This window comes from Aquarana catesbeiana, linkage group LG02 (assembly GCF_042186555.1).
Source record: "Aquarana catesbeiana isolate 2022-GZ linkage group LG02, ASM4218655v1, whole genome shotgun sequence".
NCBI lineage: Eukaryota > Metazoa > Chordata > Amphibia > Anura > Ranidae > Aquarana > Aquarana catesbeiana.
This window is the reverse complement of record NC_133325.1, coordinates 778376181-778403525: the sequence shown is the minus strand read 5'-3', so window position 1 is coordinate 778403525 and position 27345 is coordinate 778376181. Positions and strand designations below refer to the sequence as shown.

General features: G+C 45.7%; 1 protein-coding gene across 2 annotated transcripts in view; it reads right to left on the bottom strand.

Moving 5' to 3' along the window:
• LOC141129384 (granulocyte-macrophage colony-stimulating factor receptor subunit alpha-like) overlaps nucleotides 1-27345 on the bottom strand; it is a 143816-nt gene that overhangs the window by 66985 nt on the left and 49486 nt on the right. The window contains exon 1 of one of the 2 annotated variants that reach the window (XM_073617394.1): nucleotides 10144-10374. The exons of the other annotated variant lie outside the window; for it this stretch is intronic. The gene's annotated coding sequence lies outside the window, so the exon portion shown is untranslated. Of the gene's footprint in view, nucleotides 1-10143; nucleotides 10375-27345 lie in introns of those variants that run through there. 2 annotated transcript variants of the gene reach the window in all.

Below are 27345 nucleotides of genomic sequence, written 5' to 3'. Positions count from 1 at the left end.
TCGGCATTGTGGTTATGGTCGAACACCACCTGCAGTAAAGAATAAACACTGCACCTGCCTACATTGTGACCTACTTTGTTTTTGTAATTTATATTCTTGGAAAACCAATACACATATTGAAACCCAAATGCTATGTTGGCTGAATGGGCTCATATTACCCCAGACACTCTCAAAAATCCTGTGGTAGGCCTTCTCAGAAGACTGGAAACAGCACATTACATGGAGAGCACAGCACATGCACATCATGGCACGTGACATGGTGGGCACTGCACAGCACATTACATGGTGGGCACAACACGACACATCACATTACATGGTGGGCACAGCACATTATATGGTGGGTACTGCACATGACATAATGGGTACAACACATGACATGGTGGGCATGATTCGGAACTCTGTGTTTACTGCCTGCCACACCATGCTTGCACCTACTCAACCACAAGTCCTCCAACATTAAGAGGATAACATACAAAAGTTGTCAAGTGGTAATGCAAACAAATTCAGATAACATATCCATGTAACAAAATAGCATTTATCAGGTCCAGGTACAGATGTTGAATGAGAAGACCTGACTTGCATTCAGGGTTCCAATTAATGCCAAAAGCATTCCGTAGGGTTGAGGTCAGGACTTCATGGAGACCACTTAAAGGATATCTAAAGGTACATTTTTATTTTTATTTATTTTTTTTAAACAAACATGTCATACTTACCTACTTCTGTGCAGTTGGCTTTGCACAGAGTGGCCCCGATCCTCCTCTTCTGGGGTCCCTCAGCGGCGCTCCTGGCTCCTCCTCTTGCATTAGGATGAAAAACCTTGAGGGTTTACAACCCCTTTAAGATCTTCCACAACAAACCTATCGAAACATGTCTTTATGGAGCTGGCTTTGAGACAGGAGCACAGTCATGCTCGAACAGAAAAGGACCTTCCTCAAACTGTTGGTTGGAAGTCTAAAATGTCTTTGTATTCTGCAGTATTACTAGCAAATTTCACTGGAAACTCATTAATATAGAGAGGGGGCCCACGTCATTTTGGCCATACAGGCAGATGGGATCGTGACGTGTCCCCCTTTTGGCCATATACGGTATTTTTTGCACCTTAAAGCAGATTTCCACCCAAAAGTGGAACTTCCGCTCATTTGTGTAAGAAGTGCATTTTATCTACAACTATACAGATCAGACCAAAATGAGGTAGAAATGAGGAGGAAAGAGGGACAGAGGGACATTGCTCCAAATCAGGGACAGTCCCTCAAAATCAGGGACGGTTGGGAGCTATGCTGTAATGATATGCCCAGCATTAAGTGGAAGGCCTACATGACTGGGGGTGCAGTGCAGGCTATAGTTAGGCAGATTAGAAACAAATATTTCAATAATTTCTGGCCTCAGCTTTTGGAGAACAGTAAGGCGTGGTAGGGTGGAGCAATCTGGGTTAGGGTGGGGCCAACGGTGGTCCAGGCCAGTGATGGCGAACCTTGGCACCCCAGATGTTTTGGAGCTACATTCCCTATGATGCTCAACTACACTGCAGAGTGCATGAGCATCATGGGAAATGTAGCTCCAAAACATCTAGGGTGCCAAAGTTCACCATCACTGGTCTAGGCAGCGAGGGGGAGTTTACCAGGGTCAGTTGGAGCCAGGCAGAGCAAGCAAATTTTAACTCCCTCCCTCGCGGTTTTTATTTTGTTCTTCCCATGACTCTAGCCTCTCTGGTTGACTCTTTCCCCTCAGGTTGACTTAACTCCGGTCAGCTTGGGTAGGTTGATGGAGGGTCCTGGGATCTGTCATCTTTTTTTATTGCCTTCACCGTTTTGGTTGTCCTGGGTAGTGTGGGTTTTGCTAAGTTGTTTTGTAAAGGTGGTGGTGGTGGTGGTGGGGGGGGGGTCGTTGGGGTCATAGCAGCGGGCAGGGGTCTCAGGGTTTTGAAGGTGGTCATGGTCAAAATTTACAGTAATCAATGCAATTTTATAGCACTGATCGCTGTAAAAAATTACAATGGTCCCAAAAATGCGTTTAAAATTGTCCAAAGTGTCCGCCGCAATGTCGCAGTCCCGATAAAAATTGCAGATCGCCGCCATTACTAGTAGACATGTGCGCCGTCAATAAATTCGTTTAGTTCCATTTCGTATTAGAATTAATTCGTATTTCGTAATTCGTGTCCGAAATTTTGCACGAAATACGAATTTTCATTAGGTTCGTTAACTTTTTGTAACAATTACAAATGTTCGTTATGATGAATGTATCATTATGAGGGGCTCCCACCATCCCTGTGCTGTGCTCATTATGAGGGGCTCCCACCATCCCTGTGCTGTGCTCATTATGAGGGGCTCCCACCATCCCTGTGCTGTGCTCATTATGAGGGGCTCCCACCATCCCTGTGCTGTGCTCATTATGAGGGGCTCCCACCATCCCTGTGCTGTGATCATTATGAGAGGCTCCCACCATCCCTGTACTGTGATCATTATGAGGGGCTCCCACCATCCCTGTGCTGTGATCATTATGAGGGGCTCCCACCATCCCTGTGCTGTGATCATTATGAGAGGCTCCCACCATCCCTGTACTGTGATCATTATGAGGGGCTCCCACCATCCCTGTGCTGTGCTCATTATGAGGGGCTCCCACCATCCCTGTGCTGTGATCATTATGAGAGGCTCCCACCATCCCTGTACTGTGATCATTATGAGGGGCCCCCACCATCCCTGTACTGTGATCATTATGAGGGGCTCCCACCATCCCTGTGCTGTGCTCATTATGAGGGGCTCCCACCATCCCTGTGCTGTGCTCATTATGAGGGGCTCCCACCATCCCTGTTGCTGTGCTGACTTCCTGGGGTTCTTAACTTTTAGGTTTGTTAACTTTTCGTCACAATTACAAATGTTCGTTAGGAATTTGGATCTGAGATTCGGAAGCATAGCAATTCGTATTTCGCTTCTCCCGAATGTACGAATTTCCGGAAATTCGTACGAGTTTTCGATTTGTACGAAACTAATCGCACATGTCTAATTACTAATAAAAAAAAAAAAAAATTAATAATAAAAAAGCCATAAAACTATCCTCTATTTTGTAGACGCTATAACTTTTGCGCAAACCAATTAACATACGCTTATTGCGATTTTTATTTTTTTTTTTACAAAAATATGTAGAAGAATACATATCGGCCCAAACTGAGGGAAAAAAATATCTTTTTATATATATATTTTTGGGGGATATTTATTATAGCAAAAAAGTAAAAAATATTGTGTTTTTTTTTTTCAAAATTGTTGCTCTTTTTTTTGTTTATAGCGCAAAAAATAAAAACCGCAGAGGTGATCAAATACCACCAAAAGAAAACTCTATTTGTGGGGAAAAAAAAGGACATCAATTTTGTTTGGGTGCAACGTCGCACGACGGCCGCAATTGTCAGTTAAAGCGACGCAGTGCCGAATCACAAAAAGTGCTCTGGTGGTCTCTGGGCAGCCAAATGGTCCGGGGCTGAAGTGGTTAAAAGTTTTGTGTCTTATTCACATGAAGTGGGTGATGTGGTATTAAGTTGGGTCACGGCAGCCGGTAAGTCTGCAATACACCAGTCATGTTCTTAAATGCCACAGAAACGATGAAGTCATTTCCTTCGGGCTAGTTTCAGCTTCCATGGAAGGTTGCTTACACTGTATATACTTCTTACACCTCCATTTACGTAAAAATATATATATATTGTTTATTTTATTTTGGGCATTTGTGAGTGCAGTTAGTTAGTGAGTGACACTTTTTTTTTTCTAGAAAATTACTTAGAACCCCCAAACATTATATATATATATATATATATATATATATATATACATACATATATATATATATATATATATATATACACATATATATATATATATACACACACACACATATATATATATACACATATATATATATACACACACACACATATATATATATACACATATATATATATACACACACACACATATATTATATATATATATATATATATATATATTTTTTTATTTTTTTTTTTTTTCTAACACCCTAGAGAATAAAATGGCGGTCTTTGCAATACTTTCTTGTCACACCGTATTTGGGCGGCCGTCTTACAAGCATACTTTTTAAAAAAAAATAAAATAAAAATTTTTTTTTTTTTTTTTTTAAATACACTTTTTTTGAATGAAAAAATAACAGTAAAGTTAGCCCAATTTTTTTATATTGTAAAAGATAAATGTTACGCCGAGTAAATTGATACCCAACATGTCGCGCTTCAAAATTGCTCTCGCTCTAACGATCGCGGCGATACCTCACATGTGTGGGTTGAACGCCGTTTTCATATGCGGGCGCGACTTATGTTGGCGTTCGCTTCTGCACACGCGAGCTCGGCGGGACGGGGCGCTTTAAATTTTTACATTTTTTTTATTTTACTTTTTAGTTTTTATTTTGACACTATATTGGTGATCAATCCTGGAACTTCCCTCTGAGGACCCCGAGGCACATACATGGATCAAAATTCAGTTGGTTCAGCAGGGACTGGCCTTATTTCCCTTCATGTATGGACACCCTGGTTCCATCGATTAACTTGTGTACAACCAGCCTGTCTGTTTTTTTTCCCCAAACACTTAGTGCCACCAGCTATAAGCCACCAACACTAATCATTGTGTTCTGCTGGCAGGGAAAGCTCCCCACAATCCCCGCTTGCAGAACACAATAGCACTGCATTAGGATTTCACACAGTCAGTGTTGATGGGGGAATGGAGCCCTTGTCTTTCTGTATGGCCTGCTTTAGGGTCAGCATTCAAACCTACAATTATCTACTAGACCCAACCTGAGCTCAGCCGGCGATCGATGATCGAGTGGAGATGAAGTCCTTTACTACGGGGAACAAGTACTGGAGCTTTAGAAACCCAACCCCCGAGAACAGGGGTCTCCGAACTGCCACCCGGGAGCCAGATGAGGCCCTTTGCTTGCCTTTATCCGACCCTTGGGGCACTATTCCTCCCAACGATACCAATAATGGGGCACTATTCCTCCCAACGATACCAATAATGGGGCACTATTCCTCCCAACGATACCATTGATGGGACACTAGTCTTCCCAACGATACCAATGATGGGGCACTATTCCTCCCACTGATACCAATGATGGGGCACTATTCCACCCACTGACACTGACCTCTTGGCACCGACCCCACGCAAATATGGGGCCTATCAGCGGGTGGGCCCTTCACACATAGTGGCCTCATATTTGCGTGCATTTGTGCAAATACAGCTGTGCCGAGAGGGCACACCCTGTGCTCCCGACACAGTTACCGGCAGCTATTGGAAAGCTCCAGAAAGCCAATCACAGTGGTCATATGAGCATAAACCCCGCCTCTCTGCATCCTAAACCCCTTAGAGGGTTGGGAGGCGCTGGCGGCAAGGGGTTAACAGTGGGGCACTATTCCTCCCACTGATACCAATGATGGGGCACTATTCCTCCCACTGATACCAATGATGGGGCACTATTCCTCCCACTGACACAAATGATGGGGCACTATTCCTCCCACTGATACCAATGATGGGGCACTATTCCTCCCACTGATACCAATGATGAGGCACTATTCCTCCCACTGACACCAATGATGGGGCACTATTCCTCTCACTGACACCAATGATGGGGCACTATTCCTCCCACTGACACCAATGATGGGGCACTATTACTCCCACTGACACCAATGATGGGGCACTATTCCTCCCACTGATACCAATGATGGGGCACTATTACTCCCACTGACACCAATGATGGGGCACTATTCCTCCCACTGACACCAATGATGGGGCACTATTCCTCCCACTGACACCAATGATGGGGCACTATTCCTCCCACTGACACCAATGATGGGGCACTATTCCTCCCACTGACACCAATGATGGGGCACTATTCCTCCCACTGATACCAATGATGGGGCACTATTCCTCCCACTGACACCAATGATGGGGCACTATTCCTCCCACTGACACCAATGATGGGGCACTATTCCTCCCACTGATACCAATGATGGGGCACTATTCCTCCCACTGATACCAATGATGGGGCACTATTCCTCCCACTGACACCCACTGGCCGCAGTCCGGTCCCTGTAAAGTCTAAAGGACAGTAAACTGGCCCTTTGATTGGAGACCCCGGGTCTAGAAGGAACTGCATCTAATTAGGTAATCTTCATAATTCTGAGTGACAATCCTGATGCTGTTCTGGAAATATAAACTCTGAATGTGGCTAATTTACCCCCCAAAAAGGAAGTCCTTGCTGAAGAAAAACTAAACTTTGATGTAATGATCTGCTGATGGGTTCCAAGGAACTCGGTCCTCCAGAACATACCACAGAAGTCAGTCCAGTGACTTGGCCTAGGCTGCGATGATGTTATCAGTCTGCTGCAGGCAGAAGGACACCCTTCCTCAGTCTCTTCTCCCCCCCGCCGATCAGACAGCAATGTTACACTTTTTTTAGTAAGTTACAAGGTAGGAAGCCGCAGTGTTCACACGGCTGTGTCATCCCTGAGCCGGCATCTCAGTCAGCAATGTTAGACGCCGACTCTGGGTGATGCCTAAATAAAGATGGCTCTGTCCTTCTGGAGCACTGTGATCTACATGAAAGATGCTGCATACCCGTATGTTACACTTACACATTACTCAGCGTGCTGTTTAATATAAATCTGCTGTAATATTAAAAAAATAAAAATAAAAAAACATAAAAATAAAATAAAATGAATGGACCTAGTTTAAAGCGGTATTAACCCCAAAAGCAAACATTTATTATACTTCAGCATACTTGACAATTCTTAGATGTGACGTGACGGCTGCATTCGTTTTCTTTTTTTTTTTTTTTTTTTAGGAATCCTTTCTGTTATTTTCACCCGATGATCCAGCCAGCAAGTCTGTTGTTTTTCAAAAAAAAGAACAAGCTCTCCTGCAAATGTATCAGTTTACAGGGATGAGGCAAACCATTTACCACCGACAGGGGTGCTTACAACGATCATCTTTTATTTATTATTGTAAAACTTTTATCCCTTTTATTTAAAAAAAAAAAAAAAACTGAAAAAAAAACAATTTGCTGTAATTGATTATAAAGTGTGAGTTGGAGTTTGGCTTCTATTTGTTAGTATATTTAAATCTGCTAATACATTTAACACTCCCCTCCCCCCGGACTGACAATGCTGCTGTCTGCTGCGCCCCCTGTGCTCCTTCATCCAGAGTGGGGGGGGGGGCTCTAATACAGGAGTTGTGTTACTGGGCAGATCACCAGGTGAAAACAAAGGGGGGGGGGGGGGAGCCTAAGGGCCGGTTCACACCACAAAAACGCACTCCAGATTCATTCCAGATGCGTTTTTGAATGTGCACTTTTAATGCGCTTTTGGTGTGTGTTTGGTGTGTGTTAGTGTGTTTATGATGCATTTTTTGATGCATTTCAGCTGCTTTTTGTTTTTTTCCTTTTTCCTGTTTTTTTTTTTTTTTCACTGTACTGCGATCCGATGCGTTTTTGATGCGTTTTTGATACCTATTTCAGTGCATTTCTGATGCATTTTACAGCGTTCCAGTACAGTCCAGTGCAGGAAAAATGCCACTTGTTCTACTTTTTTTTTTTTACTGGAACGGTAAGCACTGGTGTGATCTATGCAATTGGAAACCATATAACCTACTTTCCATGCGTTTTTTGATGCAGAGAAAAAAAAAAAACACTGGACTGCATGTGGTGTAAGCTGGCCCTAAAAAAAAAAAAAAAAAAAAAAAAGGAAAACGAATGCAACCACCACATCCAATGATTGGTAAGCTGCAATCTATAAAATATTTTGGCTTTTCGCTTTCAGAGCCAATTCACATCACATGCAGTCCAGTGCGGTTTTTTTCTGCAAAAAAAAAAAACAAAAACGCATGGAGAGTAGGTTAGGGCCAGTTCACAAAATTGGAAACGCAGTCCAGATGCGTTCCAGATGCTTTTCTGCATGCGTGTATTTGATGTGTTTAGTGCGTTTTTTCACCTTTTTTTTTTTTATTATTAACCTTAAATAAGGAAATGTGCATTCCGGTGCGTTTTTGATGCATTTTACAGCGTTCCAGTACAGTCCGCTGCAGGAAAAATGCTGCATGTTCCACTTTTTTTCTGGAACCGACCGCACTGGTGTGAATTATGCCATTGGAAACCCATATACAGGGCCGTCTTTAAGGCGGGGCAAAAGGGGCAGCTGCCCTGGGCCCTGTCATTGTCGTGGGGCCCATAGCAGCTAACTCATATTTGCCAACTATCCCGGTTTAAATTCCCTTGTCCCTTGAGGTTTTAGTCCCGTGCTGTGTCCTAATATCTCAGTATGAAGTTCTGCTACTAATGCTGCCCAGCTCTGCCCTATTGTTGTGTACAGATGACTCACCTGCAGACCCTGTGTTTACTATTAAATTACCGGCATTCATATGTGAATAGGGCGGCTGGCGGCATTGACATGTATATCATGCCCCCCTCAGGTCATATCCACAGTAATCTCTAGCAACCAATCAACAAGCAGAAATCATGTGCTGTAACCTCTAGCAACTAATTAGTGAGTCGTAGTGTGTGCTGTAACCTCTAGCAACAGTCGATAAACGGTAATGATACACTGTAACCTCTAGCAACCAGTCAGTAAGTGGTAATGATACACTGTAACCTCTAGCAACCAGTCAGTAAGCCGTAATGATACACTGTAACCTCTAGCAACCAGTCAGAAAGCGGTAATGATACACTGTAACCTCTAGCAACTAGTCAGTAAGCCGTAATGATACACTGTAACCTCTAGCAACCAGTCAGTAAGCCGTAATGATACACTGTAACCTCTGGCAACCAACCGTAATAGCTGCCCGATCTGATTCAGTAAACTGATTTTGAGTCTAGCTTCTATTTATTGTATGTCTCAGAGAAGGTGGAGAGCGAAACTGCATGGGGGGGGGGGCCCAAGAAAAGTTTTGCCCAGGGTCCAATCAATATTAAAGATGGCCCTGCCCATATAACCAGCTTTCCATGCATTTTTGATGCAGAAAAAAAAAACGCACTGGGCTGCATGTGGATGTGAACTGGCCCATTATATGTGTTCCGATGGCATAGTTCACACCAGGGCGTTCCAGAAAAAAAAAAAGTTGAACATGCTGCATTTTTTTTCTGCACTGTACTGGAAAAACGCATCAAAAACGCACTGGTACGCACCTAAACGCACCAAAAACGCACCAGGAACACACATGTCCTTATTTAGGGCCGGTTCACACCACATGCAGTCCGGTGCGTTTTTGTTCTGCATCAAAAAACGCATGGAAAGTAGGTTATATGGTTTTCAATGGCATAGTTCACACCAGTGTGGTCAGTTAAAGAAAAAAAAAAAAAGTAGAACATGCAGCATTTTTTTCTGCACTGGACTGTACTGGAAAACGCACCAAAAATGCACTGGAATGGTTAAGAAAATAGAGGGGGGAAAAATGCACTGGACTGCATCAAAAGCTCACCAAAAACGCACTAACGCATCAAAAATGCGTCAAAAACACGCATGCAGAAAAGCATCTGAAACGCATCCGGACTACATTTCTATGGTGTGACCTGATCCTAAAAGGTTCAAAAAAAAAAAAAAAAAAAAAAGAAGAGGGGGAAAATGCACTGGACTGCATCAAAAACGTACAAAAAAAAGCATCCAAAAACGCGCATGCAGAAAAGCATCCGGAACGCATCTGGACCGCGTATCTATGGTGTGAACTGACCCCAAAGGTGAAGAAAAAAGAAGGGGGAAAAATGCACTTGGACTACATACAAATACACACCAAAAAACCGCATCAAAAACGCGCATGCAGAAAAGCATCCGGACTGCGTTTCTCTGGTGTGAACCGGCCCTCAAGGAAGACCAAAAAATGTGTTTTAGTAATTATATACAAATGATATAAAACTATCTAATAAAACAGATAGCAATTCATCATTCTAGGAAAGAACTTGTTATAAACACGGACAGGAAGCGTCGGCGCTATTTTTAGCTCGCTATCTGTCGTAAGAAGCGAACGCCGAAACATTAAATCTGATCAGCGGAGAATATTTTTCAAGCTTAAAAAACGTGTCAAAGTTTTTTTTTTTCTGCCAGTTACAAAGTCTTTGGAGAGACTCCTATGGAGAGAGTCCTTCTGTCCTCACCTGAGTTGTGCAGACGTTCGGTTCCCCGGAGATCGACGTTCAGGCCGGGAAGATTCAGAGCAACTCCGGTGTGACGACCGACCCGGGGATCAGGCTGGATAATAATAAAGGGAGGAGACCAAAGACAATCCCGATTGTAGGGAGTATTTCTATGACAATGTATCTCAGAGAGGAGAAGAGCATTTCCTAGTTTAGAGAGAAGTATTTCTACAGCGAGAGGGAGGAGACTAATATTTTCCTACTTCAGGGAGGATTTACACCACACACAAAAAAATAAATTGGCACCGTGCCTGTGTTATGGATTTCATGTCTGTGAATGTAACGCTACATACTGTGCATACGCCTTTATACTGTGCATACTCTTTTATACTATACACACTCCATACTGTGCATACTCCTTTATACTGTGCATACACCTATATACTATACACACTAGATACTGTGCATACTTCTTTATACTGTGCATACTCCATACTGTGCATACTCCATACAGTGCATACTTCTTTATACTGTGCATACTCCATACTGTGCATACTCCATACGGTGCATACTTCTTTATACTGTGCATACTCCATACTGTGCATACTCCATACTGTGCATACTTCTTTATAATGTGCATACTCCATACTGTGCATACTCCATACTGTGCATACTCCATACAGTGCATACTTCTTTATACTGTGCATACTCCATACTGTGCATACTCCATACTGTGCATACTTCTTTATACTGTGCATACTTCTTTATACTGTGCATACTCCATACGGTGCATACTTCTTTATACTGTGCATACTCCATACTGTGCATACTCCATACTGTGCATACTCCATACTGTGCATACTTCTTTATACTGTGCATACTCCATACTGTGCATACTTCTTTATACTGTGCATACTTCTTTATACTGTGCATACTTCTCCATACTGTGCATACTCCATACTGTGCATACTCCATACTGTGCATACTCCATACTGTGCATACTTCTTTATACTGTGCATACTCCATACTGTGCATACTCCTTTATACTGTGCATACACCTTTATACTGTGAATACACCTTTATACTGTACACACTCCATACTGTGCATACTCCTTTATACTGTGCATACTCCTTTATACTATACACACTGCATACTGTGCATACTCCTTTATACTGTGCATACTCCTTTATACTATACACACTGCATACTGTGCATACTCCTTTATACTGTGCATACTCCATACTGTGCATACCTCTTCATACTGTACATATTTCTTCATAATGTGCATACTCCTTCATACTGTACATACGCCTTCATACTGTGCATACCTCTTTCATACTGTGCATACCTCTTCATACTATGCATATGCCTTCATACTGTACATACCCTGTCATACTGTACATACCCCGTCATACTGTACATACCTCTTCACACAATACATACCTCTTCATACTGTGCACACCTCCCAACTTTCAAAGATGGGAATGAGGGACACCTATTAGCAAAATTATGCAGGCCTCGGACACTCCCCCTGCCACGCCCACTTAAAGGGAAATTTTACAAAAAAATGATTGGTTAAACCCACAAGTGCTTTTTTTTTTTTTCCCACTACTATTCCTTTATATTGGCTTTTGGGATTCACAAATCTGCAGCCATTTAGAAACTGGGTGAAATGTTTAGCACTGTAAAAAAAATAATTTGATAGATATAAGTAGTGCATTTTATATACAACCAGGGGCGTTTCTAGGTGTGAAAAAGTCTGAGCCTGACACATTGGGGGGGGGGGGGGCGGATAAGCTCTGGTTGCTGCCTGGCTTACCAGTGCCCATCAATGCTGACCACTAAAAACTGACCTACCTGACCCACACTGACCATTACACTGACCTACCTGACACACACTGACCTACCTGACATACACTGACCATTACACTGACCTACCTGACTCACACTGACCTGACACACTGACCCACACTGACCTACCTGACATACACTGACCTACCTGACCCACACTGACCTACCTGACATACACTGACCTACCTGACATACACTGACCTACCTGACTCACACTGACCTACCTGACCCACACTGACCTACCTGACCCACACTGACCTACCTGACTCACACTGACCTACCTGACTCACACTGACCTACCTGACCCACACTGACCTACCTGACTCACACTGACCTACCTGACCCATACTGACCTACACTGACCTACCTGACATACACTGACCTACCTGACCCACACTGACCTACCTGACATACACTGACATACACTGACCTACCTGACATACACTGACCTACCTGACCCACACTGACCTACCTGACATACACTGACCTACCTGACATACACTGACCTACCTGACTCACACTGACCTACCTGACCCACACTGACCTACCTGACATACAATGACCTACCTGACCCATACTGACCTACCTGACATACACTGACCTACCTGACTCACACTGACCTACCTGACTCACACTGACCTACCTGACATACAATGACCTACCTGACCCACACTGACCTACCTGACATACACTGACCTACCTGACTCACACTGACCTACCTGACCCACACTGACCTACCTGACATACGATGACCTACCTGACCCACACTGACCTACCTGACATACACTGACCTACCTGACTCACACTGACCTACCAGACCTACACTGACCTACCAGACCCACACTGACCTGCCTGACACACACTGACATGCACTGACCTACCTGACCATTACACGTGACATCAGTTTTCAGGTGACTGTGACCTCCGGCTCCTCCTGCAGCTCAGCCATAGTGTGCGGCGCCCATCCCAGTAGACAGCAGGCAGCCAGAGATTGGAGAGGAGAGGACAGGAGAGGAGAGCCACCCGCCTGAGTGCCTGAGCGGGGATTGCATAGTGAAGTGGCTGCGTTGTAATTCCAGCCTTCTGGAGCCTGCAGCGCCTATGATGGACGTTCCACGTCCCGCGGTCCCAGCATTGAACCAGTGGGACGTCCATCATAGGTGCTGCAGGCTCCAGAAGGTGGGGCCTGCTGTGTCACTTGGCCGCGCTCCAAGTCAGATCGGTCCCCGCTCGGGCTCGGAGCTAATAATAGATTTGTGAATGCCCAAGGCCCGGGGCTTTTTGGGGGGTCCACTGGGAGCTCCAGCCCCCCTTAGCCCCCCCCCCCATCCCGATGCCACTGTATACAACTATATAGATCAGACCAAAATGAGGGACAAACAAGGAGGTAAGAGGGACAGAGGGACTTTGCTCCAAATCAGGGACAGTCCTTCAAAAGCAGGGACATTTGGGAGCTATGACTGTACATACTCCTTCATACTGTGCATAGGGTTGCCATCTTTTCTTCAAGCCAAACCTGAACACTTTATCAGCCTGGGACACCTTTGGGTGCCCCAAGGAGAGTAGTTATGCGGTGCCGCAGCAAACAGTGGGTGTGGCCAAATTGCTCTTGCTGACATCATCGCCCTGCCCCCCCAGTGAGGCCGAACCCGCCCTCAGACCACTGCCCCCAGCTCCTGGACTGCAACAGATTTGTGTGCGACTATCTTGGTTACCTGGGGAGCCACAGCCCGGTATGAATAATGTCATACCTCCCAACTGTCCCAGATTCCGCGGGACCGCCCCGCAATTTAAAGTAAGTCCCGCAGATCTTGGCTGGAGTCCTGGATTCCCAGCTCCTGACAGCTCTGCCCCACACCTCCGGCTCCAGTGTAGGACAGCTCCACCCCCACCTTCGGCTCTGGCTTCCTACCTGTCAGTGACTCCCACCTGGTAAGAGGAGCCATGGAGTACTAGCTTTGTTAAAACAGTGCAGAGCATGGAGAGTGCCAGGGGAGCAGAGTGCCAGGAGAGCAGAGTGCCAAGTGAGCAGAGTGCCAAGTGAGCAGAGTGCCAGGGGAGCAGAGTGCCAAGGGAGCAGAGTGCCAGGGGAGCAGAGTGCCAGGGGAGCAGAGTGCCAAGGGAGCAGAGTGCCAAGTGAGCAGAGTGCCAAGTGAGCAGAGTGCCAGGGGAGCAGAGTACCAAGGGAGCAGAGTACCAAGGGAGCAGAGTGCCAGGGGAGCCGAGTGCCAGGGGAGCAGCGTTCTAAGGGAGCAGAGTGCCAGGGCAGCAGAGTGCCAAGGGAGCAGAGTGCCAGGGGAGCACTCAGCAGAGTGCCAAGGGAGCAGAGTGCCAGGAGAGCAGAGTGCCAGGGGAGCAGCGTTCCAAGGGAGCAGAGTGCCAGGGGAGCAGAGTGCCAGGGGAGCACTCAGCAGAGTGCCAAGGGAGCAGAGTGCCAGGGGAGCACTCAGCAGAGTGCCAAGGGAGCAGAGTGCCAGGGGAGCAGAGTGCCAGGGGAGCAGAGGGCCAGGGGAGCAGAGTGCCAGGGGAGCAGAGTGAAAAGGGAGCAGAGTGCCAGGGGAGCACTCAGCAGAGTGCCAAGGGAGCAGAGTGCCAGGGGAGCACTCAGCAGAGTGCCAAGGGAGCAGAATGCCAAGGGAGCTGAGTGCCAAGGGAGCAGGGTGCCAGGGGAGCAGAGTGCCAGTCATACTGTGCATACTCCTTCATACTGTGCATAATCCTTCATACTGTAAGGTCCAAAAAGACATGGATAAGCGAGTTTGAGGTGGAGGAACTTGACTGACCTGCAGAGTCCTGACCTCAACCTGATAGAACACCTTTGGGATAAATTAGAGCGGAGACTGCAAGCCAGGCCTTCTCGTCCGTATCAGTACCTGACCTCACAAATGCACTTTTGGAAGAATGGTCAAACATTCCCATAGACACACTCCTAAACCTTGTGGACAGCCTTCCCAGAAGAGTTGAAGCTGTTATAGCTGCAAAGGGTGGGCCAACTCCATATTGAACCCTACGGACTAAGACCGGGATGCCATCAAAGTTGGCAGGTGTCCCAATACTTTTGGTAATATAGTGTGCATGTTTTGGGTGAAGTTGCTCCAGTAGGATAGCCCTAAAATAACCAGGTTCTCCGTGAAGCTGATTGAACTGGCTAACCAGAATTTCTGCTGTTTATTTCCAGCACATCTCAGCACCTGAACATTCGGCACCAACAGTCAACCTGCTGGCTGGAGAATAGTAAGAGATTGATCAAACCCAGAGATGGAGCACTTCATTAATTGCAACTTCTTTTTACAGTGCAAATATACAAAAATAGTTTTTGGCTGTACTTCAGCTTTAATTGGTTTAGCCCTGAGATCGGCCTTTAGATATAATATCCTCTTTTGCAATGGTTCACCATCGGGGCTTAAAGCATATAGAGATAGCATCACACTGTGCTCTGTAGGTTTCCTGTAACTTCATCTAATCACATGATCTGAGTGTATCTCAATCTTCTCATGAATTCTCAGCACTACTCAAATTTTACAACGTCGCACGACCGCGCAATTGTCAGTTAAAGCGGTGCCGAATCGCAAAAAATGGTCAGGAAGGGGGTAAATCTACAATATCTCCCAAAATTGTGAGTACACCCTTCACACTTTTTGTAAATATTTTCTTCTATCTTTTCATGTGACAACACTGAAGAAATGACACTTTGCTACAATGTAAAGTAGTGAGTGTACAGCTTGTATAACAGTGTAAATTTGCTGTCCCCTCAAAATAACTCAACACACAGCCATTAGTCCTCATGCACACGGACGTTTTTACAGCTGCTTTTTTGAGCTTTTTTTGCAGCTTAAAAAGGCCTGTCTATGTTAGTCTATGGCTTTATGCCCACCTAGGCGTTTTTGAGCTGCAAGTGGCATAGGCGTTTTTAAGCTGTAAAAAAAACCCAGGACCAGTGGGTTCTGAAAGACGATTTTCAGCTGTAAAAACGCTCTAACGCTCAAAAACGCTCAAAAACGTCATTCACCAACTTTTTTTAGCGTTTTTGATCCATTGAAAAAAAAAAAAAATTTGAAAAAAAAATGCTCAAAAACGCTAACGCTCAAAAACGCTCAAAAACGCTATTGCAAAAACGCTGAAAAAAGCTGAAAAAAGTTAAAAAAAATCACTGCAAAGATACTGGCGTTTTCATAACGTTTTTTTAACAGCCTGTGTGCATGAGGGCTGAATGTCTAAACCGCTGGAAACAAAAGTGAGTACACCCCTAAGTGAAAATGTCCAAATTGGGCCCAGTTAGCCATTTTTCCTCCCCGGTGTCATATGACTCGTTAGTGTTACAAGGTCTCAGGTGTGAATGGGGAGCAGGTGTGTTAAATTTGGTGTTATCACTCTCACTCTCTCATACTGGTCACTGGAAGTTCAACATGGCACCTCATGGCAAAGAACTCTGAGGATCTGAAAAAAAGAATTGTTGCTCTACATAAAGATGGCCTAGGCCAGTGATGGCGAACTTTGGCACCCCAGATGTTTTGGAACTACATTTCCCATGATGCTCATGCACTCTGCAGTGTAGTTGAGCATCATGGGAAATGTAGTTCCAAAACATCTGGGGTGCCAAGGTTCGCCATCTGGCCTAGGCTATAAGAAGATTGTCAAGACCCTGAAACTGAGCTGCAGCACGGTGGCCAAGACCATACAGCGGTTCAACAGGACAGGTTCCACTCAGAACAGGCCTCGCCATGGTCGACCAAAGAAGTTGAGAGCATGTGCTCAGCATCATATCCAGAGGTTGTCTTTGGGAAATAGACGTATGAGTGCTGCCAGCATTGCTGCAGAGGTTGAAGGGGTGGGGGGTCAGCCTGTCAGTGCTCAGACCAGATGATGCACAAGAAAGTTCGCAAACAGTTTGCTGAAGACAAGCAGACTAAGGACATGGATTACTGGAACCATGTCCTGTGGTCTGATGAGACCAAGATAAACTTATTTGGTTCAGATGGTGTCAAGCGTGTGTGGCTGCAACCAGGTGAGGAGTACAAAGACAAGTGTGTCTTGCCTACAGTCAAGCATGGTGGTGGGAGTGTCATGGTCTGGGGCTGCATGAGTGCTGCCGGCACTGGGGAGCTACAGTTCATTGAGGGAACCATGAATGCCAACATGTACTGTGACATACTGAAGAAGAGCATGATCCCCTCCCTTCAGAGACTGGGCCACAGGGCAGTATTCCAACATGATAACGACCCCAAACACACCTCCAAGATGACCACTACCTTGCTAAAGAAGCTGAGGGTAAAGTTGATGGACTGGCCAAGCATGTCTCCAGACCGAAACCCTATTGAGCATCTGTGGGACATCCTCAAACAGAAGGTGGAGGAGCACAAGGTCTCTAACATCCACCAGCTCTGTGATGTCATCATGGAGGAGTAGAAGAGGACTCCAGTGGCAACCTGTGAAGCTCTGGTGAGCTCCATGCCCAAGAGGGTTAAGGCAGTGCTGGAAAATAATGGTGGCCACACAAAATATTGACACTTTGTAAAAATCTTTACAAAAATGTGAGGGGTGTACTCACTTTTGTGAGATACCGTGTATATATATATAGTCGTTTTGAGATTGGGCCAGCCCAGGCGGGTCGGGTGGGGGCTTGTTTGCTTCCCCTCCGGCACGTCTGGGCGGCCTCAATCTCGGACTACTGGACCATCAGGATGGTCTCCTCAGGCCACACATGGTCCTTCACCAGTACTCTTCCCCTCAGGTTTATTCCTACCCTGCTACTGCGGTTAGAAGAAAAAAAAGCAGGTGCTAATGTCCTATGTGGATTCGCTGATGGCGCAGAGTCATTGTGCCTGTCACGAAAGGCGAGGAATTCCAAGGGGTGTACTCCCCTTTCTTCTTAGTGTTAAAGAAAAATGGCACATGATAGACTTAACGTACAAAAAATTCTAAATGGAGACTCTGTCTACCATCCAGCAAGCCATGCAACCAGGTGACTGGCTAGTCTCAATCGACTTAAACAATGCCTATTTCCATGAGCCTGTAGTGGAAGCAAGTTGAGCAAGAACATCTTCAGTTCACCTGCCTCTCTTTTGGGCTGACAACCTCACCTCGGGTCTTCTTGAAAGTTCTTCTGGCCATGGTGGCCCTCATCAGAACAAAAGGAATACAGCTGTACCACTATCTCGACGACCTTCTTTTGCTATCTCAAGACAAGGAGCAGCTGCTGATCCACAGAGCTCAGGTCATCACCACACTGTTCAAGTTTGGTTGGCTGCTAAACCTAGAGAAAAGCCATCTAGAACCAGTACAGCCCCTGGTATACCTATGGGCCCAGTTCGACACTGTGGAAAGTACCATTTCTCTGCCAGTGGAGAAGATCCCGGTCATACGAGAGAGTCTAACCTCCTCACATCTGAGGGCCTCACAGTGCCTAAAAATCATCAGCACAAAGGTCTCTACGACCCCCATGGTCAAATGGTCTCTGTGGAGGCTACGCCCTTTCCAGACAGGGTTGCTCCAGCAATGGGACTCAGGAGATAGCAACCAACTTATTCACATAACGACAGTAATGAGGAACATTAGGGAGAAAGCAAAAGGGTTCCAAAGAAATAGGCTCTTTCCAGCTTAAGCAGCACTCAAAAAAAAAACACATAAATAAAAGTTAAAAAAAAATTGCATATGAGCAACCAGCACTCTAAAAATATAAAAAAATATATAAAAATTGTGACAGTCCAGGCTGAGTAATTTCTCATGAGACAATTCATACCATTGCAGAAATGTTCCACCGTCACCACAAACTGGTGGCCCTCCAGCTGTTGCGAAACTACAAGTCCCATGAGGCATTGCAAGGCTGACAGCTAAATGCATGACTCCCACAGGCAAAGGCATGATGGGACTTGTAGTTTCGCAACAGCTGGAGGGCCGCCAGTTTGAGACCCCTGCCTGCCTTATAGGAACTGCACTCACCGGACTCCTAATTATCAATCGCCTTAGTGAATCAATCCAGATTCATCTCAGCAACTAAAGGACATCAGTGTGCGATTTCAGTAACGATCAAATCGACATCGAGATATGGCGTCCTGATCCTGAACATTCCAGACTGAACACACCCGCAATCCTCCTATTCCACTCAAGCATATAGAAGGAAAAGGAATCCTCAAAGTGTGAAACAACAAACTTTTATTGTCCCAAAAACACCCGACCCTTAAGCAATGGCATCCCTAGGGGGGGCAGAGGGGGCCCTGACCCCCCCCAACATTATGCTGTGCCCCACCATGTGCCCCCCCCCCCCCCCCATTAGAAAAAAATTTTTTTTTTTTTTTTTTTTACAAAAAGGCAATGTCTAATAGGGAGAGCGTCCCCAGTCAGCTCCTGCATCCTCATTGGCAGGGAGAAGAGCAGGTTGCAGGAAGGACTCCACCAGGACTCTCAGTTACTGAAAAAACAGACTTCTTAGGACAGGAGAACCAGCCTGTAAATTCCAAGAGATGCCAGACCAGCGCTGTCAATAGCAGGGGCAGGACAGCAAGAGGAGGCTGGGGAACCCCACAGTGGCATAACACCAGGGCCCGGAGGCAAGACAACCTTTGCAACCCTGATAGTTCTCCCACTGCTTTGGATCCTTATATTTTCTTGGTATGCTGGTGACATATATCTCTTGTTTTCTGCCACCCTGGGGGGGCCCCAATACAGTAGGAAGGGAGCTCACTGCAGAACATGTGAAAGGGCTCATTGTGGGATCGTAGTAAAGGGCCCCAGGATATATATATATATATATATATACATACACATAATTGCACCCCCTACTTTTGTCCCTGTCTCCCCATGTGCCCCCCCTAAATATGAAAGCTGGAGACGCCACTGCCCTTAAGCTATTGCACTTACACAAAGATATATTTAAAACAGCATTCAGGTATAATATACACTGCTGGTGAAAGCAGTTCCGATAATCTCACCACCTGAGAAAGAAACAGATCGTTCGTGGTGGTTCCCGGAAGAGACTCGGAACAAATCCCCAGTGCAGCAAGCCGTGTGATCTCCCGAGATTGTTACTGAAATCGCACGCTGATCTCCTTTAGTTGCTGAGATAAATCTGGATTGATTCACTAAGGCGATTGATAATTAGGAGTCAGGTGAGTGCAATTAATACAAGGTGTGGTGACCAGTGAAGGGACAAGGTATTTCAGTGCCCAGGGCGAGGATGCCAAAATGCGCCCCCCCCCCCCCACGCAGCTCAGGGGCGGAGCCAGTAGAAGCATTTGCCGCACACATAAACATATGTGATGGTTGCAGAGTGCACCAGTATTACTATTTAAATTTGTGATTGGTCATCACAATGATCGCAAAGCACAAATCCAATTAGATTGCTTTGATGACGACTTGGTCCGCCGCCAATAACGAGTAACCACAAAAGGTATCAGTAGCTGGTATCAGCGAGTATTTAAGCACAAGTATCGGCACTCCGAATTGCCAGTCCAAAAACAGATATTGGTGCAACCCCAGCGTGTGCCCAGCTTTAGACAACGCGTCAGGGTGTTTAACCACTCCAGCCCCGGGGACCATTTGGCTGGCCAAAGACCAGAGCACTTTTTGCTATACGGCACTGCGTCGCTTTAAATGACAATTGCGCGGTCGTGCGACGTGGCTACCAAACAAAATTGAAGTCATTTTTTTCCCCACAAATAGAGCTTTCTTTTGGTGGTATTTGATCGCCTCTGCGGTTTTTATTTTTTGTGCTAAACAATTTTGAAAAAAAATGCATTATTTTTTACTTTTTGCTGTAATAAATACCCCCCAAAAAATATATCAAAAAAACAATTTTTTTCCTCAGTTTAGGCCAATATGTATTCTTCTACATATTTTTGGTAAAAAAAAAAAAAAAAATCGCAATAAGCGTTTATTGATTGGTTTGCGCAAAAGTTATGGCGTCTACAAAATAGGGGATAGTTTTATGGCATTTTTATTAATAATTTTTTTTTTTCTACTAGTAATGGTGGCGATCTTTGATTTTTTTATCATGACTGCGACATTATGGCGGACACATCGGACAATTTTGACACATTTTTTGGACCATTGTCAGTTTTACAGCGATCGGTGCTATAAAAATGCACTGATTACTGTAAAAATGGCACTGGCAGTGAAGGGGTTAACCGCTAGCTGGCTAGGAAGGGGTTAAGTGTGTCCTAGGGAGTGATTCTAACTGTTAGGGGGCGTGGCTACGAGTGACACATCACTGATCACAGCTCCCGATCACAGGGAGCAGAGATTAGTGACACTGTCACTAAGCAGAACGGGGAGATGCTTGTTTACATCACCATCTCCCCGTTCTTCAGCTCAGTGAGGCGATCGCAGGTATCCCCGCGGACATCGAGTCCGCAGGACCCGCGATCCTACTCACGGAGCTCGTGGCAGGGTCGCGCGCACACGCGCCACCGGCAGCGCGTACGCGACCACACGGCGGCAAATTGAAAGGGACATACAGGTCAAGACAACAGGGAAAACAAACGGGATTACCCGTCTAGGCTCTGAAGAAAGGGGTTCTCCCCTGAAACGCGACAGCCATTGCCTCATCTACCCGATGTCCAGTCCAGGTTTTTGACGTTTGATTCTGCTCACCTGCAGCTATTGTCTATGCCTGATATTTCATGTTTATTTGTGAGTATTCATTTGCTGTTTTATCTTTTTAATAAATGTTACCAGTGGTAATGCACTAGGTCGGTGCGCCCTCCTTTCTTTCCTTTTTTTATAGTCTATGAATACCCATTATTCTGAGGAGAGCTGCAAGACGGCAATTACCACTGAGGCATTCGGTCATACCACACATTGAGGAACTCAATACCCGAGCGCAGGAGAGATTTCTGGTTTTGTCCACTGGGAGGAACATAGTGAGGAAATGGAAGACCACAGACACAGTTCTTGTTAAGGCCAGAAGTGGCAGGCCACATAAAGGTGAAGGATGGTGAGAACGGTCAAAAACACGGACCATCTCCAAAGACCTACAACATCAACTTGCTGCAGATGGTGTCACTGTGGATCCTTCAACAATGCAGCACACTTTGCACAGGGAGAAGCTGTATGGGGGAGTGATGTGAAAGAAGCCTTTTCTGCGCACACACCACAAACGGAGTTGCTTGGGGTCTGCAAACGCACATTTGGACAAGCCAGCTTCATTTTGGAATAAGGTGCTGTGGACTGATGAAACAAAGATTGAGTTATTTGGTCATAACAAGTGGCGTTATGCATGGCGGCAAAAGAACAGAGCATTCCAAGAAAAACACTTGCTACCCACAGTAAAATTTGGTGGAGGTCCCATCATGCTGTAGGGGTGTGTGGCCAGTGCCGGTACTGGAAATCTGGTGAAAGTTGAGGGTCGCATGGATTCCACTCAATATCAGCAGATTCTTGAGAATAATGTTGAAGTTGAGTTTCAACAAGACAACGACCCAAAACACTGCTCAAAATCTACTCGGGCATTTATGCAGAGGAACAAAGTACAATGTTCTTGAATGGCCATCCCTGAGCTGAATATCATTGAACATCTGTGGGGTGATTTGAAGCAGGCTGTCCATGCTTGGCAACCATCAAACCTAACTGAACTGGAGATGTTTTGTAAGGAGGAATGGTCCAAAATACATTCATCCAGAATCCAGACGCTCATTACAGGCTATAGGAAGCGTCTAGAGACTGTTATTTCTGCTAAAGGAGGCTCTACTAAATATTGATGTGATTTTTCTGGTTGGGGTGCCCAAATTTATGCACCTGTTTAATTTCGTTTTGATGCATATTGCACATTTTCTGTTAATCCAATAAACCTCATTGCACTACTGAAATATTACTGTCAGTTATTTGATAGATCAAAATGAAATTGCTGATCCAAACAAATCCAAATCCAAATATTTATAAATGACAATCATGGAAATTGTCAGGGGTCCCTAAACTTTTGCATACGACTGTATGAATGGGGTGCTAACATGGGGATGTGCACAACACCTATGTAACGCCAGTGCTGATAAAAGTCAGCCCTGCATGGGAGACACATGTTTGCACCTTTTGTGAATGGACCCTTACTAAAAAGAACAGTTGTCTCCACAGAAATTACAGTAATTTTTTTTTTTTTTTGAAAAGCCAGTGGCGTGCAAAACACATCCAAAAGCTTCCACCCAGTGCCAAAAAAAGTGCACACACAGAGAGTGAAACACAAAAACGTGCAACGGGTGTTTACACTGATCCTCCACTAGGGAAGGACCTTACCCTGATCCCCCGGGGCGTTAGGCTCCAGACAGAGGACTGAGGTACTTCACTTGGGTCCATCTAGCCGAAACCAGACGGACCCCCGTTCTCTGGAAGGTCAGCCGAAACAGACCCACCCAAGTACTAGGTGGGACTCCCCCCGAAGGGAGACCCCATGAGAGGGGGCGAACCAGGCCAGAAGGCCTGTTAGCCACCCCCTCCCAAGACTTTCAGAGTAGGCCCGAGGACCCACACCCTACTCATAACACAGTGACTAACGTGTATACACATCAAACAAAAAAAATACAAAAAAGTGACAAGCACGGGGATAAATAAAAAGAAAGTGGGGAGAAGGAAGGTGGGAGAGTGAAAAGTGACCATTGTGTAATACAATGGCTGGCCCTCCGGCCAGGAATACAAATTTCCCCTGGTCCTAGCCAAAAGGCTCGGCCCTAGAGGCAGGTGCGAAAAAGCGTGTGTTGTGGTGAAGTGACCATGGTGTCATAAATCAAGTGCCGAAACACTGTGACTGTACGCCACTTCAGGGGCACATTCACCACTGGCTTTTCATGCAACCCTGACCCCCGACCCAGATCACAGCAGTCCCCACCCCAGCAGGAAGGCATGAAGTTCTGGAAGCTTGGTGAGAGCCCTTTACCATCGGGTTCCATCCTTCCTACCTAATTACATTCAGGAAATACTGACCACTCCCCCCCCCCCCCCCCCCCAAAGGAGGAGTAAGTGTTCTCTCCCGAAAAACTGTCCGGAGCTAGAGCTGCCCCAATCTAGGCCAGAAGGCCAGGGACCCGACCCTTCAGCCTGACCCAGTGGTTCTCCATCCCCATCAGAAGGCTTCTCTTTCGGCTACGAACCACTCCGGGTTACCTTTACTCCAGCAGGTTTTGCAAAGCAACCGCCATCCCTTCTCCACTTCGCCGTAGATCAGGGATGGAAGCAAGCGCCACCTCCTGGAAACTGATAAGAACAGATACTGCACTTGATCTTAGCCAAAAGGCACAGCAATTACAGTAATATGAAGGATGAAAGTTATCTGCCAGCTGAGAGACAGAGAACACTCAGTTTGGCCATGCAGCAGAGAGGAGGAGACCCGAGGGGAAGGGCACAGGAGAAGGGGGCAGGAATGGGCTCCAAGATCGTTCAGAGCAGGGACAGATAAAAACAGGAGCCTAGGTGGGGGCGGAGGTTGTGATCTCCCACAGACATCGGGACACTGTGAAAGATAAAGCAGGAGAGATAGAGATGCCTGGAGAGGGGGGAGAGAAGCCACTGTTCGGGGCAAGGAGAGGAGCAGGAAAGTTGTGCATCTAGAATCAATCAGAAAAGCACTGACAACTGATGTCTTCCCAACCTGTTGCGCCCACCTGCTCCACTCTCCTGTTGCTCAGAGAACAGTACAGTGCCCTGTGCAGGCAGGGGGGACGGGTGTAGTGCGCAGGGACAAAGCCGCTCTCTGTCTTCTGTGTTACATTAGGCAGCATATTATTCTGTACTGGGCAGGGCTGTACTCTGCAAACTGCGCCCTCCTCCCACACCAAATCATACCGCCCAGGGCAGCTTCCCCACCCACCCAGCTCTAGTACCAGCCCTGGTAGTGACGGTAGAACATTTCTGCTATGATATGAACTGTCTCATGAGAACTTAAAACCTGGACTGTCACAATTTTTATATTTTTAGAGTGCTGGTTGCTCATATGCATTTTTTTTTACTTTATTTATGTGTTTTTTTGTTTTGTTTTTAGCGCTGCTTAAGCTGGAAAGAACCTATTTCTTTGGAACTTTTTTGCTTTCTCCTTAAAGTGGAAATAGAAAGGACTACCGCGCTACATATACAAACAAATGTGGAATTTAAATGAACAAACCCCTCAAAAATCAAAAACAAAGCATGTGAAGAAATATAAATTAATAGAATCAGTATATGACACTAGAGCAGCCGCTAAAAGTGGGATACACACACTAAAATATTCAAAATCAAAAAAGGAGCAGCGCTATGAGAATAAATAAATTAAGGATTGACCTATAAGTGAACAAATATTGAAGTGAAAATGCCTTAATACGTGATGATAAAAAATTAACATGTAAATTTGGAAATTGATCACATAAAGGTTAGTCCCAAAACAACAAACAAGAGAGACAGTCCAAATATGAGTCCCAACAGATGAATGAGATGATGTGGGGAGATAAAGGTTCCAATCCCGGTTTCATGCTTTCTCCAGAAATCAATATCCCAGAGCCCACTGCCTCCTGGAGTGCTAATTCTCAGGTGGATGAAGAGGATACGGGAAAGATCAGATCCAGCAAACTGGACAGAGAGCTATCTCTGGAGGAAATATCTCCCCAATTGAATGGTTCCTGGGATCTGACGGACAGTGTACCCATCCATAAGCTGAAGTGGTGCGTTGCTGTTTCAATCCACAAAAGGCCCCGACCGGGTTAAGGTCGCAAGCTCATATTAGCTTGCCTTTTGGTAAGCGCGCAATTTTATCAATCTGTCACATTGGTGCGGTGAAGGTGTCATTTATCCAATTGCACTTCTATTTGCCAACCGGGATTGGTACCTTTATCTCCCCACATCATCTCATTCATCTGTTGGGACTCATATTTGGACTGTCTCTCTTGTTTGTTGTTTTGGGACTAACCTTTATGTGATCAATTTCCAAATTTACATGTTCATTTTTTATCATCATGTATTAAGGCATTTTCACTTCAATATTTGTTCACTTATAGGTCAACCCTTAATTTATTTATTCTCATAGCGCTGCTCCTTTTTTGATTTCTCCTTAAAGTGGTTGTAAACCCTTACACACCACTTTGACCTACAGCTAAGCCTAGATTAAGGCTTTCCTGTAGGTCCAAGAATTATCTCCTAAACCTACACGATTTAGGAGATATTTGCAAAAAGACAGGCACTGCTGTCTACGGCGCATGTGCCGTTGACAGCGGTGCACAGCGGCACTGAGCATGCCACTGCTAACGGCGATATGCGCGGGAGTGATGTCATTGCGGCTCCGGCCAATTACAGCGCCAGAGCCACGATGCCCGGAAAGAAGATGGACGCTCCGTAGCAGAGGGGACAGCAGTGACATCGCAGGCTCCTGTGTCAGGTAAGTGGCACATAATGGGCTACTATGCGATGCATAGTAGCCCATTATGCTTTACCTTTGCAGGGAAAGAAAGAGGAAGTAAACCCTAATGGGTTTACTTCCTCTTTAATGTTATATTTGATTATAGCAGCTGCTTAGTTTAATATATTTCTTATCTTGAGCGCTGGATAAGTGACCCTGTCTGCTTTTACTTATAGTAATGAAGAACAGCCTCTTCTGGTGGCTAAAATGCAGGAACCTGCCCACGTGCCACTCCATCGCCCCCGCCTCGTGGATCACGGTCACTACTGATGCCAGCGGTGTCGGATAGGGAGCTCTTTGCAGGTCAGAGCTTGCACAAAGCAGGTGGGATGTCCGTCTCCACAACCCAGGCTCGAATGTCCTGGAACTGCAGGCAGCCTGGTGTGCCCTTCAAGGGGAATCAGTTTTATTGAGAATGGACAACACCACAGCGGTCTCCTATGTGAAGAGACGAGGGAGGACTCGGAGCTCCACCTTGCTCCAAGAAGTCAAGCCTATCATGTCATTGGCCCAGAAAAACCTGGCCTATATCTAGGAAGTTTTCGTTCCCAGAGCCCAGAATGTCCAGGTAGACTCCCTGTCTCCCGTGCAATTAGACAACAACAAATTGTCCTTTCACGAGGAGACGTTCAGGTGGATCCTGTCCTTAGGAGTTGATCCCGAAGTAGACCTATTTGCATCCCCCTGCAATTTCAAGATCAAGAAGTATTACACCTTGGGCCGATGCAGCCAGGCCTTCGGAGTAGATGTCCTGACAGATCAGTGGAGCTTCAGCAGGGCATATGCCTTTCCCCGTTCCCGGTCATTCCCAGGTTTCTGCAGAGACTCCAAGCGGAAGTCGAAATGGTGGTAATAGCTCCTTACAGGCCAAACAGGCCATGGTTCCCCCTCCTGACCCAGCTCAGCTTTTGAGACCCGGTACCTCTTCCCCTCAGGCCAGGACCTTCTATCTCAGGGGGAAGTCTTGCACCATTGCCAAGCGCTATTGAGACTTATGGTCTGGTTCTTTGAGAGGGAGAGGCTGGAA